This window comes from Phoca vitulina, unplaced genomic scaffold, assembly GCF_004348235.1.
Source record: "Phoca vitulina isolate PV1807 unplaced genomic scaffold, GSC_HSeal_1.0 scaffold2, whole genome shotgun sequence".
Taxonomy (NCBI): Eukaryota; Metazoa; Chordata; class Mammalia; order Carnivora; family Phocidae; genus Phoca; species Phoca vitulina.
The window spans coordinates 57910589-57924057 of record NW_022589705.1 but is presented as its reverse complement, the minus strand read 5'-3'; positions in this window follow the sequence as shown (position 1 = coordinate 57924057).

Below are 13469 nucleotides of genomic sequence, written 5' to 3'. Positions count from 1 at the left end.
TGGTCATCAGACTGGGAGCTCCTTGGAGGTAGGCACAGGTTTTGTTCTTTTCTGTATCCTTAACCTTGACCAGAGGGCCTGACCCGGTTGGCGATTAGCAAAGCGTTTTGCTTTTTGATTGTTGTTTTAATATATCAATGAGTAATGAATAGATAGATAAATAGATAGTTTGTCTCTTCCTCAGGTTGGACCCCTGCCAAGGACACACCGAGTCATTCCCTCATCCAGAGCCCATGGCCTGGCACAGAGGGACTCTGAGTATGTGTTGAATGAACAAGTGAAGTCAGAGTTCATGGCGAGCTTCCTGACCTCAAGCTGCTCATAATCTCCTGGAGTGTCTGCCTCTCAAAGTGATGGTCCCGGGATCCTGTGGTAAGAAGTTGTGAAGAGCCGAGAGCAAGAGCTGTACTGCATGGAGTGGGGAGTGGGATCACGGAGGGCTTCTTGGAGGAGGGGACCTGGAGATGGACCTTAAAGGATAACCAGGAGCTTCCCGGGATGACAGGGGAGATAGAAAGACAGTGTAGTCAGAGGGAGAGCAGGTGACCACTAGCTGTAAGGAAGAAGGCTGAAAGTCTGGCTGGAGCACAGAGCACACTTGGGCATCGTGGAAGCACGACTGGGAAGGCTGTGGATGCCAGTGCGCCAGGGCCTGCTGGACCAGCCTGTGAGTTTCTGTTCATCTCTGAGCTACAGTGAAGTGTTTTTCCTCAAGATTGATACTCCTCTTCCCACCAACACACATCTATTTTGAAGCTTAGCCCAAAACAACTCCTCGGAGAAAATCCCTGGGCATTTTGCGTTCCACTCTACAGCATGAGTTCGTTATAATTTGAAAACAAGCATGATTGTCACTCCAAGAAGATGGCTGCTTCCTCTGCTGAAGACGCCGGCCAGTGCGAGAAGCCAGCCTGCAGGAAATGGAAGGGCTTTACACCAGGGAAGGACACGGGCAGCTGTGTTTCCTCGCCCGAGTGAGGTGTGAACTCAGATGGGAGGAAGAGGATGGCGAGAGAGGCGGGATGGGTGACGCCTACAATGGGCCAGACCCGGGCAGAGGTGGGAGAGGAGGGGACAGACTCCAGGGCCCTGGGACAGGCCACCGGATGGACTCCTGAACCCACCCCCGCCCCATTAGCCCAGCCCGGCCCACATAGACTGGACTGGAGGAGAGAGGGCAGCCTTGACTTGGAATCCTGCCGGCCACTTCCAGTGATGTGACTTGGGGTCTGCTGCTTCCTCGGTTCTTCATTAGTAACACAGGAATCATGAGGCACACATAGGGCCATTGTGAAGGTTCAATGAGAGATGTAAAGGAAAGCATCTGGCTCATCCTTCAATCCATTCCAACTCGGGCAACACCATGGCTCCCCTCACCTACCGTAAAGAGAGAACCATCATTCTGCTGCTGCCCATTTCCTTCAGACTCCCTACTCCTGCCACCGCCACATGACACGGATCTCTTTTGTCTTCAGCAGCCTCTTCTCCTTGGACCCAGAATGTATCACTTGTTTACTTGTTTTGTGCCTAAGTCTAGGGGTCATTAGAGACCAGAAGGAGGCTGGGAAGGTAGCCCCCCCACTTTTAAAAAATATTTTATTTATTTTAAAAGAGAGAGAGTGTGCAAACAAGCGGGGTGGGGGGCAGAGGGAGAGGGAGAGAGGAAATTTCAAGCAGATTCCTCACTGAGTATGGAGCCTGACTCTGGGGCTCGATCTCATGACCCTGAGATCGTGACCTGAGCCGAAATCAAGAGTCGGACGCTTAACCGACTGAACCACCCAGTTGCCCCAGTGGGCCCCTTTTTTATCCAGAATCCTCCAAATTGAAGAGTGTGACTGCCAATCATCATCATCATCATCATCATCATTCACATTTATACAGTATTTGCTGTGAGCCAGGGGCAATATTAAACGCTTTATACCATATCTGATTAAATCCTTACACTAGTCCCGTGAGGTGTAAGTATCACTGTTATGTCCATTTTACAGAAGAGGCAACCAAGGCTTGGAAAGTTTGGTTAGCTTGTCCACAGTCAACACAACTAGTAAAAGGGGGAGAAAGGATCATCTCCAGGTCTGTTTGGTGCAAAGTGATCTCCACACTCATGGCCTCCAGTGTCAACTTATTTGTATCAGACATGTCTTGACCCATAACCAAATTTGTAGGAGCGATCAGCCAAACAGGTCATTTCTGTTTGGCTGGGTCCCCTCTGGACGCCCGCTCTTCAGGGCCTGGCTCAAGGGCATCCTGTTAGGGACGCTTCCTTGAAGCCCACACTGACAGGGACTCTCCCTCTCTTGAGACCCCTCAAAATTGTGTCTGTTCCCTCTCTGGGTTTACAGCTGAGTGTGCACACGCAGTGGGGCAAACAGACCTGAGTGCCAATCCTCACTTTGCCACCCACTTACCATGTGCCTGTGCGGGATACTCAACTTCCCCGAGGCTCACATGCTGCAGCCTTAAAATAGCAGTGACAACTTTCCCTTGGAGTTTGATGAAGATATAAAGGGCTCAGCACAGCGCCTGGTGCAGAGTCAGGGTTCAGGAGTGTTTGCTATTATTATTCTTATTATTGATGATGAAGGTACCTGGCTGGCACAGTGCCGGGCACACACTGGGTCAGGAGCACATACATACAAAAAATTCATCTCTCTCCCCACATCTGACCAGCCTGCCAGCTCCCAGAGGGGAGGGCACATGTTATGTCCATTGCTAGCCCTGCCACAGTAAATCCGCTTACTCTGTTAAAAGGTTTTGCTCTTTTCTGCACATAGTAAATCTCTATACCTATTTGCCAAATTAATGTCTTTCTAAATAATTCCCTCAATTCATAGGAATGCCGTGTTAAAAACGCAACAAAACAAAATCCTAGTGATAATTAATCTGTCATCCGGGAAGTCCTTTTTGAGCCCCTGCTTGGGGTGAGCTCCGCAGAGCACCGGGGACAGCCTCAAGACTGGGGCACAGCGTAGGTGTCCCAGGACAGAGCAAATGATCACACGTCTGTGAGTATGGCTGTGATTCCAGCAGGCTGTCTGGTCACTTTCATCTGGGAGGATGAGGGAATGGAGTTCCTTCCAACAGGCCCAGAAAGGCCCTCGCCCTTTCTCTTTGGTGCACTGTTCGAGTTAGATGTGAGTGCGGTGAGGTGGAGTTTGTGCCTTCTGAAGCTGCTGGCTCAGAGAGAGGGAGGAAGCGTCTGGGTCCAAACACACCTGGGTTTGCTTTCTAGTTTCAGAACTTATAGGCTGCAAAGGACTGACCAGTTCTTGCATTTTGAAACCATGGCCCATGGTTCAGTGACATTCAGGGACGTGGCCATAGACTTCTCACAGGAAGAATGGGAATTCCTGGACTCAGCTCAGAGGGACTTATATAGGGATGTGATGTGGGAGAATTATAGCAATTTCATCTCACTAGCAGAACCTTCCATTTCTAAACCAGATGTGATTACCTTATTGGATGAAGGGAAAGAGCCCTGGATGGTCGTGAGGGAAGGGACCAGAAGACACTACTCTGGTGTATCATCCTTCAGACTTCTATCTCTTCAGTATCCCAATATTGCTCATGATTTCTCTGCTGTAACCAGTACATTCAGAACCTCAGCCTCGGGGCCCTATTTGTTTTCTGAAAATGCAAACTAATCTACAGTGACAGAAAGCAGATCATTGGTTGTCTGGGACCAGGTGTGGTGGGAGAGGTTAACTATAAACGCCATGAGGAACTTTCTCAAGCAATGGAAATGTTCTGCATCATACTTGTCATGGTAGTTACATGGGTATCACCTTTCAAAATTCAACTGTACACTAAGTGTAATTTATTGTATATAAATTAAATCAATAAAGTGGATAAAATGAAAAAAAAAAAAAAAAGGTCAAAGGACTTGACCTTTCTGGTCTTTGGCTATAATACAATGGGGTCAGTAAACTCTTTGAAATGTTGTGAAGAGCAGGCAAATAACATTACAAAACAACTTTGTAAACTGAAAGTTCCATATGAACACTAGTAACAGAAATATATTCAGGGACACCTGGGTGGCTCAGTCCATTGAGTGTCGGCCTTCGGCTCAAGTCGTGGTCCCAGGGTCCTGGGATCGAGCCCCGGGCCCCACGTCGGGCTCCCTGCTCAGTGGGGAGCCTGCTTCTCCCTCTACCTTCCCCCCCACCCCCACTCCCTGCTCATGCTCTCCCTCTCTCTCAAATAAATAAAATCTTTTTTTTTTTTAAGATTTTATTTATTTATTTGACAGAGAGAGACACAGCGAGAGAGGGAACACAAGCAGGGGGAGTGGGAGAGGGAGAAGCAGGCTTCCCGCTGAACAGGGATCCTGACGTGGGGCTCGATCCCAGGACCCTGGCTGGGATCATGACCTGAGCTGAAGGCAAACGCTTAACGACTGAGCCACCCAGGTGCCCCTCAAATAAATAAAATCTTAAAAAAAAAAAGAAATTTATTCAGATCATTCTTTTGTAAGATTAAATGTGTAACGAGATGATGACTTTTAAGTAATTAAATGAGATTATGTATGTGAAGCGAGGGAAGGGCGTCTGGTACATAGCACTCAGTGTAGGATTAACTATTATTAATACTTCAGTATGGCCCTCACATCTGCCTCTCCACCAGCCAGCAGCTCTTTCCCCCCACGTCCACATGGCTCCCTCCTTCCCCTCTTCCAGGTCTATGCTCCATTGTCATCCTCACAGCCAGGACTTCCCGACACCCTAATTTTCACTGCAATCCCCACCGCTGCCCCCATTACTCCCAAACCTCTCTTTCTCCCTGCTTTTTCTCCTTCACAGCATTGGTTACCATATAACATAGTAAATGTCTTAGTTTTTTTGTTTATTTGCCTAGACCAATGGGCACCAAACTTTTTTTGTAAAGGCCCAGAGAGTAAATATTTTATGCTTTGCAGGCCATATGGTCTCTGTCACAACTACTCAACTCTGTTGTTATAACATGAAAGCAGCGATAGAGACTTGGGAACAAATGAGCATGGCTGTGTTCCAATAAAACTTTATTTAAAAAAAACAGGTGGCAGACTGAATCTGGCCTGTGGGCCATAGTTTGCCAACCTCTGGCCTAGATAATTGCCTGGTGTATTGCAAATGCTTAATAAATATTTGTTGAATGAATTAATTAGTGAATAAATGAATAGAGGAGCACAAAACATCTGGTAGTGACTGGTACACATCTGGTACTCAATAAATGCACATTCCTTCCTATTTCATACTTAATAAATACAACAAGATGGGCCATGATGTACTGCATTAGAGGTGTGAAGAAAGTGCCCTGGGAACATTGCAGTGGTAGAGTCTTCCTCTTGGGATGAGGGAGGGTTTTGACGGTGTCTAAAGCTGGACTCCTCCAGAAGCCGACCTCGAGTCAAGGATGCTGGGGCAAGTAGATTATTTGGGAGGTGATCCCAGGAAGCACTGGAAGGGGGGTGGGGAAGTGAGAGCAGAAAACGCTGGAAGTGAATACAGGGTGTGGTAACAGACTAGCAGTTTCCTGCTGTGGGCAATGGGGCATTAAAGCCAACAGGACCACAGGGAGACTGTGGAACATGCTTCAGATTTATCCTGTTCCCCCACCCCACCCCTGGCTTATGAGGCTGGGGGATTTATCTTCCAGTTTCCACTTCCCATTGGTTGAAGGTTGCTCCCAGAGGCATCAAGTACCCAGTGCTTCCGGTCAGGTGGAGAGTGGCAGGTGCATGCAGCAGGATGATCTTAGCGGGTGCCTGGTGGGTGAGGGGGGAAGGGAACATGGGCGGGCACCGAGGTGATATTTGAGCTGGCCTTGCAAGATAAATACACGCCATCTTGTTTAGAATACTGTTTTCAGGACTTTGGTGCCCATGGCTAAACCTAATCCTAACGGGAACACTTGCTAATAGCTTCCAGCAGACAGTGTCTTCTGTCCCTTGCACCCAGATGGAAAACTCTGAGGGAAGGACTCTGATTGGCCCAACTTGGGTCCTGTCAGCGTTAGGAGGGCGGGATATTATGACTGGCAGCCCTCTGCCACCACTCAGAGTGGGGAAGGACACATTAGAAGCCCAGGAAGAAGAGGCGTGGTGTCCCCAGAGGGCAGGGTGCTGGGCAGATGAAACAATAGATCTCCACCACAGTAGGGCTGTTTTTGTTTTTTCTTTTACTTTGTGGATGACACATAAAGCTCACAGAGGAGCTGCAGTTTAATGAAACAATTTACACACCAAAATAGAACAAGCTCCATCACAGAGCTATTGACTGTTTTTGGAAACATAAACATGAAAAATGCTTTCCGAAGCGTTCAGTTTATAGAGCAACTTATGTGATAGAGGAAAGAGTAATCTAGACCCTAAATAGTTAAAGAGCCATTTGTTAGTACTCTTTAGCCTGCCTACATCCCAGGTAAGTGTGGAGGGACCTCAGGAAAGTCATTTAACCTCCTGGAACCTCAGTTTCCTCATCTGTAAAATGGAGACAGTGCTGATAACACAGCTAATGGGCTTGTGGGATTAAATGGGGCAAGGTGTGTGAGATGTGTGCTAGAATGACTGACCCATGGCAAGTTCTCAGTAAGTAGTTTCGATGGTTAGGATGATGATGATGACTTTCTTTGACTTCCCATCAGGAACTTCCCCTGCTCAAATTGTTTTTCTGTGGCCACCTAGAGGCCAGGTGGGGCATTTCCACATCTCCACAGGAGTTTCTGCTCACCTGTCTCACCAAGAACATCCTCTGCCTCTCCTCCTCATCGCAACACGGGAGAGGTAGGAAAGTTGCCCCGGGTAGGTGGGACACGGTGCGCCTCGGCAGGCTCACCCGTGTGCAGCCCGGAGTGAGGAGGAGCCGGGGCAGGAAGGAGCTGGCTGTTAGGGTGCTCGCTAACTCCACCGGCAAGGCTTGCCAGTGATTAGGCCCCCGGAGCCCACAGCCGGAGCAGGAGCAGGGAGGGTTTCTCCCTGGAAGCACGCCCGCAATGCTGGGGATCTGTTTCCGTCTGCTCATTTTACTGCTGAGTTGTAAAGTGCTAAATGTCATTATCCTCCCCTTCCTTAAACAAGAAAAAAAGTTAACAGCCTGAGAAAAGGAGATATTTCACTTCATTTGGCATCCAGCCACCATCATCCACACAGGGTGTTCCCTTGGGGCCTGATTAGGGATGAGGAGGAGTCCTGTTCTTCTCAGCTTTCAGCTCCCAGCACCCACTCAGTGCTCTCGGCTGGGTGCTGGCAGCTGTGGGCTGGGTCAGAGCTCGGCCTGCCCATTGGCAGAGTAGCCAGAGCAAAGTGACTTGTTCAAGCTCACCTTGCTTATTAGGGTCTGTTCTTTGTGGCCCCGAAGGTGAACTTGATAGTGATAGTAGTAATGAAGAAAAGATCTTTTTCTTTCTTCTTTCTTTCTTTCTTTCTTTCTTTCTTTTTCTTTCTTTCTTTCTTTGCTTTCTTCTTTCTCTTTCTTTTTCTTCTCTCTTTTTCTTTCTCTCTCTCTCTTTCTTTCCTTTCTTTTCTTCTTTCTTTCAAGATTTTATTTATTTGAGAGAGAGAGAGAGAGAGATAGGGAAAGAGAGCACAAGCCGGGGGGGGGGGGGGGGGGGGGGGGAAAGGGAGAAGCAGGCTCCCTGCTGAGCAGGGAGCCGGATGTGGGGCTCAATCCCAGGACCCCGGGATCATGACCCGAGCCGAAGGCAGACACTTAACTGACTGTGCCACCCAGGCGCCCCTCTTTCTTTTTTTAAGATTTTATTTATTTATTTGAGAGAGAGAGAGAGATAGCGACAGAGATAGGGAGAGAGAGCACAAGCAAGGGAGAGGCAGAAAGAAACAGACTCCCCACTGAGCAGGGAGCCCAATGCGGGGCTTAGGGCTCCATCCCAGGACCCTGGGATCATGACCTGAGCCGAAGGCAGACAGACGCTTAACCGACTAAGCCACCCAGGCGCCCCAGAAAAGAAGATTTCAACTCAATAGTGGGCCACACTCCACAGACTTAAGATCTGCTGAAAAACGGAATGATTCCCTCAATAGGTAGTGAGTTGCCTGTCTTCCAGGGGCATGCACATGGTTCAGACACTCCCTTCAGAACACTCATTGATGAGAGGAGTTTTGATCTAGATGGAGAAGCTGGAAAAGGTGACGGCTAATGTTCTTTCCAACACTGAGATTCTAGAAACCTGTAACTGAAAAATCTTACCTGTTTTCACGATCATTTTTTCCCTTTTTAAATTTTATTATGTTATATTAGTCACCATACAATACATCATTAGTTTTTGATGTGGTGATCCACGATCCATTGTTTTCGTATAACACCCAGCGCTCCATGCAGTACGTGCCCTCCTTAATATCCATCACCGGGCTAACCAATCCCCCCTCCCCCTCCCCTCTAAAACCATTTGTTTCTCAGGTCCATATTCTCTCATGGTTCATCTCTCCCTCCAATTCCCCCCCCCCATTTTTCCCTTCCTTCTCCTAATGTCCTCCATGTTATTCCTTATGTTCCACAAATAAGTGAAACCATATGATAATTGACTTTCTCTGCTTGACTTATTTCACTTAGCATAATCTCCTCCAGTCCCATCCATGTTGATGTAAAAGTTGGGTGTTCATCCTTTCTGATGGCTGAGTAATATTCCATTGTATGTAGGGACCACATCTTCTTTATCCATTCATCTGTTGAAGGGCATCTCAGCTCTTTGCACAGTTTGGCTATTGCGGACATTGCTGCTATGAACATTGGGGTGCATATGGCCCTTCTTTTCACTACATCTGTGTCTTTCGGGTAAATACCCAGGAGTACAATTGCTGGGTCATAGGGTAGCTCTATTTTTAAATTTTTGAGGAACCTCCATACGGTTTTCCAAAGTGGCTGTACCAACTCGTATTCCCACCAACAGTGTAAGAGGGTTCCCCTTTCTCCACAACCTCTCCAACATTTGTTGTTTCTTTCCCTGTCCATTTTTGCCATTCTAACTGGTGTAAGGTGGTATCTCAATGTGGTTTTGATTTGAATTTCCCTGATGGCTAATGATGATGAACATTTCTTCAGAGAAGTGTCTTTTCATATCTTCTGCCCACTTTTTGACTTGTTTTTTGGGTGTTGAGTTTGAGAAGTTCTTTATAGATCTTGGATACCAGCCCTTTATCTGTAGTGTCATTTGCAAATATCTTCTCCCATTCTGTGGGTTGCCTCTTTGTTTTGTTGACTGTTTCCTTTGCTGTGCAGAAGCTTTTCATCTTGATGAAGTCCCAAAAGTTCATTTTTGCTTTTGTTTCACTAGCTTTTGGGGATGTATCTTGAAAGAAGTTGCTGTGGCCGATGTCAAAGAGGTTACTGCCTATGTTCTCCTCTAGGATTTTGATGGATTCCTGTCTCACATTGAGGTCTTTCATCCACTTTGAGTTTATCTTTGTGAATGGTGTTAGAGAATGGTCGAGTTTCATTCTTCTGCATGTGGCTGTCCAATTTTCCCAGCACCATTTATCGAAGAGACTGTCTTTTTTCCATTGCATGTTTTTTCCTGCTTTGTCAAAGATTATTTGACCATAGAGTTGAGGGTCCATATCTGGGCTCTCTATTCTGTTCCGTTGGTCTATATGTCTGTTTTTGTGCCAGTACCATGCTGTCTTGGTGATCACTGCTTTGTAATATAGCTTGAAATCGGGGAACATGATGTCCCCAGCTTTGTTTTTCTTTTTCAACATTTCCTTGGCGATTCGGGGTCTTTTCTGATTCCATACAAATTTTAGGATTGTTTGTTCCAGCACTTTGAAAAATGTCATTGGAATTTTGATCAGGATGGCATTGAAGGTGTAGATTGCTCTGGGTAGCATAGACATTTTAACAATGTTTATTCTTCTGATCCATGAGCATGGAATATTTTTCCATCCTTTTGTGTCTTCTTCAATGTCTTTCATGAGTGTTCTGTAGTTCCTAGAGTATAGATCCTTTACCTCTTTGGTTAGGTTTATTCTGAGGTATCTTATGGTTTTTGGTGCTATTGTAAATGGAATCGTTTCTCTAATTTCTCTTTCTACAGTTGCGTTGTTAGTGTATAAGAAAGCAACTGATTTCTGTGCATTGATTTTGTATCCTGCCGCATTACTGAATTGCTGTATGAGTTCTAGTAATTTTCACAATCTTTAATGTGCTTTGCTCACGCTGGCTAAGTGGGAGTTTCTAGCTGCCTGATGTTGGCTGCTAGACCCAGAGGAAGGAGTGGGCAGGCAGCACGAGGTGGGATTTGTCTTCATTACTCTGATGATGGGGTCATTAAGGCTTTTACTCTGCAATGCTCCCCTAAGGAGCTCCTGCTGCTTCGGCGATATGACAGACAGTTGTCCTCCCAGCCACCTAGCAGACAGAGGCATTCTGCAGGGCTCAAAGCTGTAAATAAATCAAGATCACCCACCCACTAGCCTCCTCCTGGGGGGCTTCCACACCTGGCCTTAGCAGTGACTTGCTGAACAGGGGGAGCCAAGGAACAGGGAAGTCAAGGGCCGGGGAGAGTGTGGGGAAAGGCCACTAACGCAGGATAGTGTGGCTGGTGTAGAGGGGGAGGGGTAGCCAGCCCTGCCGGCTAAAACCTTTGATAGCTTTCCATTGGTCTTCCAAAGTCCCCAATGTGGCCCACAAAGCCCTGCATCACCTGCTCTGCCTGATCTACACTGTGAACTCCCTGAAGGCAAGGGCCTATTTTGGTCTCCACTGTAGCCCCAGAGCTTGGCACTATGCTTGGCATTTGGCCAGTGCCTGATAAGTATTTGCTGAGTGAATGAATGGAAAGCCTGTAGTCCTCCTGGACTTACCGGAAGTAACCTTGGCAGAGGAGGCAGCGCTGAAAGGGCAGAGAGCACTGGCCTACGAGTCTGGAGGTGGGGTACGAGTGTGTATCTGTCATCAGTTTGCTGCTCGACCGTGCCCAAGTCCTGCTCTCTTGCCTTGGTTTCCCAATCGCAGAATTGGGGAACTGGCAGAAGGTGGCAAGGAGGTGGAGAGAAAGCCGATGCCTTCTGGTTGAGCTCTAGGCCTCCAAGGTCTTTGGGCTACAGACCTGACCCTGACCTCAGCCCTGTGGACCTGGTGGTGACGGAGTCACCTGTTTGGGACTGAGGTAGCATGTCACTGCTGTGAGTTTCCTCAGTTCAACAACAAACCTGAGCCTATCCTGTGTGCCAAGCTCAGTGCAGGGCCAGGGGCTGAATCAGATGTGGTTCCTGCTATAAAGATTCCAGAGTTGAGTGGGGGCAACACTCATGTTGGGATACTTATGACCCAGGGAGAGGGGAATAAATGTAATGCAGTGGGGCGCAATGCCCTGAGAGCAATCCACGCATAAAAGAGTGCTTAATGACAGTTGGAAGGACTTGACAAGATTCCCTGGAGGAGGCACCTTTGAGCCAAGCACTTAGGACAGAAATTACAGGAAAAAGAGCCAGCAGAGGAATAGGATATACAAAGGCACAGAGGTAAGGCCATTTGGGCAGGGAGACTAGTACCTGGTAGGGAGGGAGCAGGGGTAAAGTGATGGGATGAGTTGGTGATCACAGGCCTAACTCTAGACCACAGATGACACATCTTCGAGGCAGGGCTTTGTCCTAGGAGGCAGCACACAACAGGGCAGGTCTGGTCCAAATCCTGGCCCTTCCCGTATTTATCTGTGACCTTGTTCAGTGGCTCCATGTCCTCACCTATAAAGTGAGGATTATAGTGCCTACCCCTCAGGGCTGGTGAGGAATTTAGTGAGCTTACATGTATGAATTGCCTTACACATAGGAGGCAGTCCTGGAAATGGGGTTTCCTTTCTCTTTTCGTCTTTTGGCCAGTGTGCAGATACTCCAAGCTCTAGTGTGTGTATGTTGGTTATTTATACAGTTAGTTATGGATGAGATTATCAGAAAGAAAGTTTATTGGAAAGGTTCAACAGGAGTAGGAGGCAATGAAGGGAGAAATACACAACCTGGCAGACAGGAAAAGTAAGGAAAAGCCGCAAACTGGGAAGCCTGGGGACGCAGACAAACTTCACCGGCTTCCCAATTTTGCCAGCAAACTGCCTTGAATTCAGTTTGTTCGGGGAAGCAGGAGAAGAAAGAAGAAAGAGCTGGTTTTCTGGCCTAGGGAAGGGCACAGGTCGCAGTTGTGGGGGGAGAAGGATGTGGGGGAGGAGTGGAAAGGGCTGGGTGTGCTGCTTGCTCTGGAGTCAGCTGCTGGACTCTGCTGCCGTGGGGATAAGAGGAAGGAAGGAGGGAGAGGTCACCACCCACAGCAGTGAGCCATGGTGAACCATGAGGTGGAATTTGGGGCCTTTCGCGTGGTCTCACTGCCCAGACTTCACAGATTCCATTGTTGGTGTTAGAACATTATCCTAATGGATCTCAGAGTGCCCCATGTGACAGGTGACACTTAAACCCTTAACATGTAAACACTTAATGCTTTAGTGTTAATCACTTTATTAGTATTTTTCCAAACCTGCAAAATGCTGACAGTAAGTTTGAAGTACAGGGGTGGGAGGCTAGGCGGTGAGACTTTGGGCAAGCCACCTCCCTTCTAGGAGTCTCAGGATTCTCATCTACACAGGGGATTGGAGTGCATGATCTCTAAGGACTGCACTTTTCAGTCTGTTCTCCATCTGTCACTGGAGACATGAGAAGAAATGCAGGGGTGCTGGCCCTTCCCTGGTAAAGTTTGAGGATCAGGGATAGGAGCAAAGCAGTGGGTATAACTCTCCAAAGAAAGGGAAAAATGCAAAATAAATCACAAACCATTATGGGGGTCCTGCCATTGCAGTTATGAACAACCAGCATTCCCGGAGTCTGGCAAGACCTTTTCTGGAATTTTAGGTTAAAGTGGCTCTTGTAGGTAGGGCCACAAGAATCCAGCTTGGCCATTTTTAAGATTTACTGGCAATCAGAGCCTAAGTCTTTGACAGTAAAGTTCCACATCCAAGACTCTATGACTATGAGTCCAAGCGTGTAAAATTCCAAGACTTTCTTCACGCTTTTGTGGAAGGTTCACGACGGGGTGCAGGTAGCACTCCCTGATGGGGGGGGACCCTAGGTTCTTCTAAGAACAGAGAAATCAAGCAAAGATTCTACTGGATGGGCTTTATGTCAGGGCGTTTGGGGGCCTTTCAGACCAAGCTGGCCAAAGATGAGGCCTGCTGGAGACTGCTAGGCAGGTAGGCAAAAGGCCCGAGCAGCCAGGTGTAGACTACTGCCTTGCCCTTACCTGCTCACTGCGCAGCTTTGCCCTCTGCTCTGGCGTGGCTTTTCTGGCTGCCGGACCTGAGACCCACTCCAGTCAATTTATGGAGAGGCGGCTTTATTACAAGGGTAGAGTGTGGCTCACGGCAATCCAAAGACAGGAACTCAGGCCTCGAGGATTGCGCACGGGGACTAAACAGCCGCCAGAATGGAGACAACTATCTTCTGTATCTTGCATCCATCTTACTTTTTCTGCATATTTGCACAATTCAGTGCT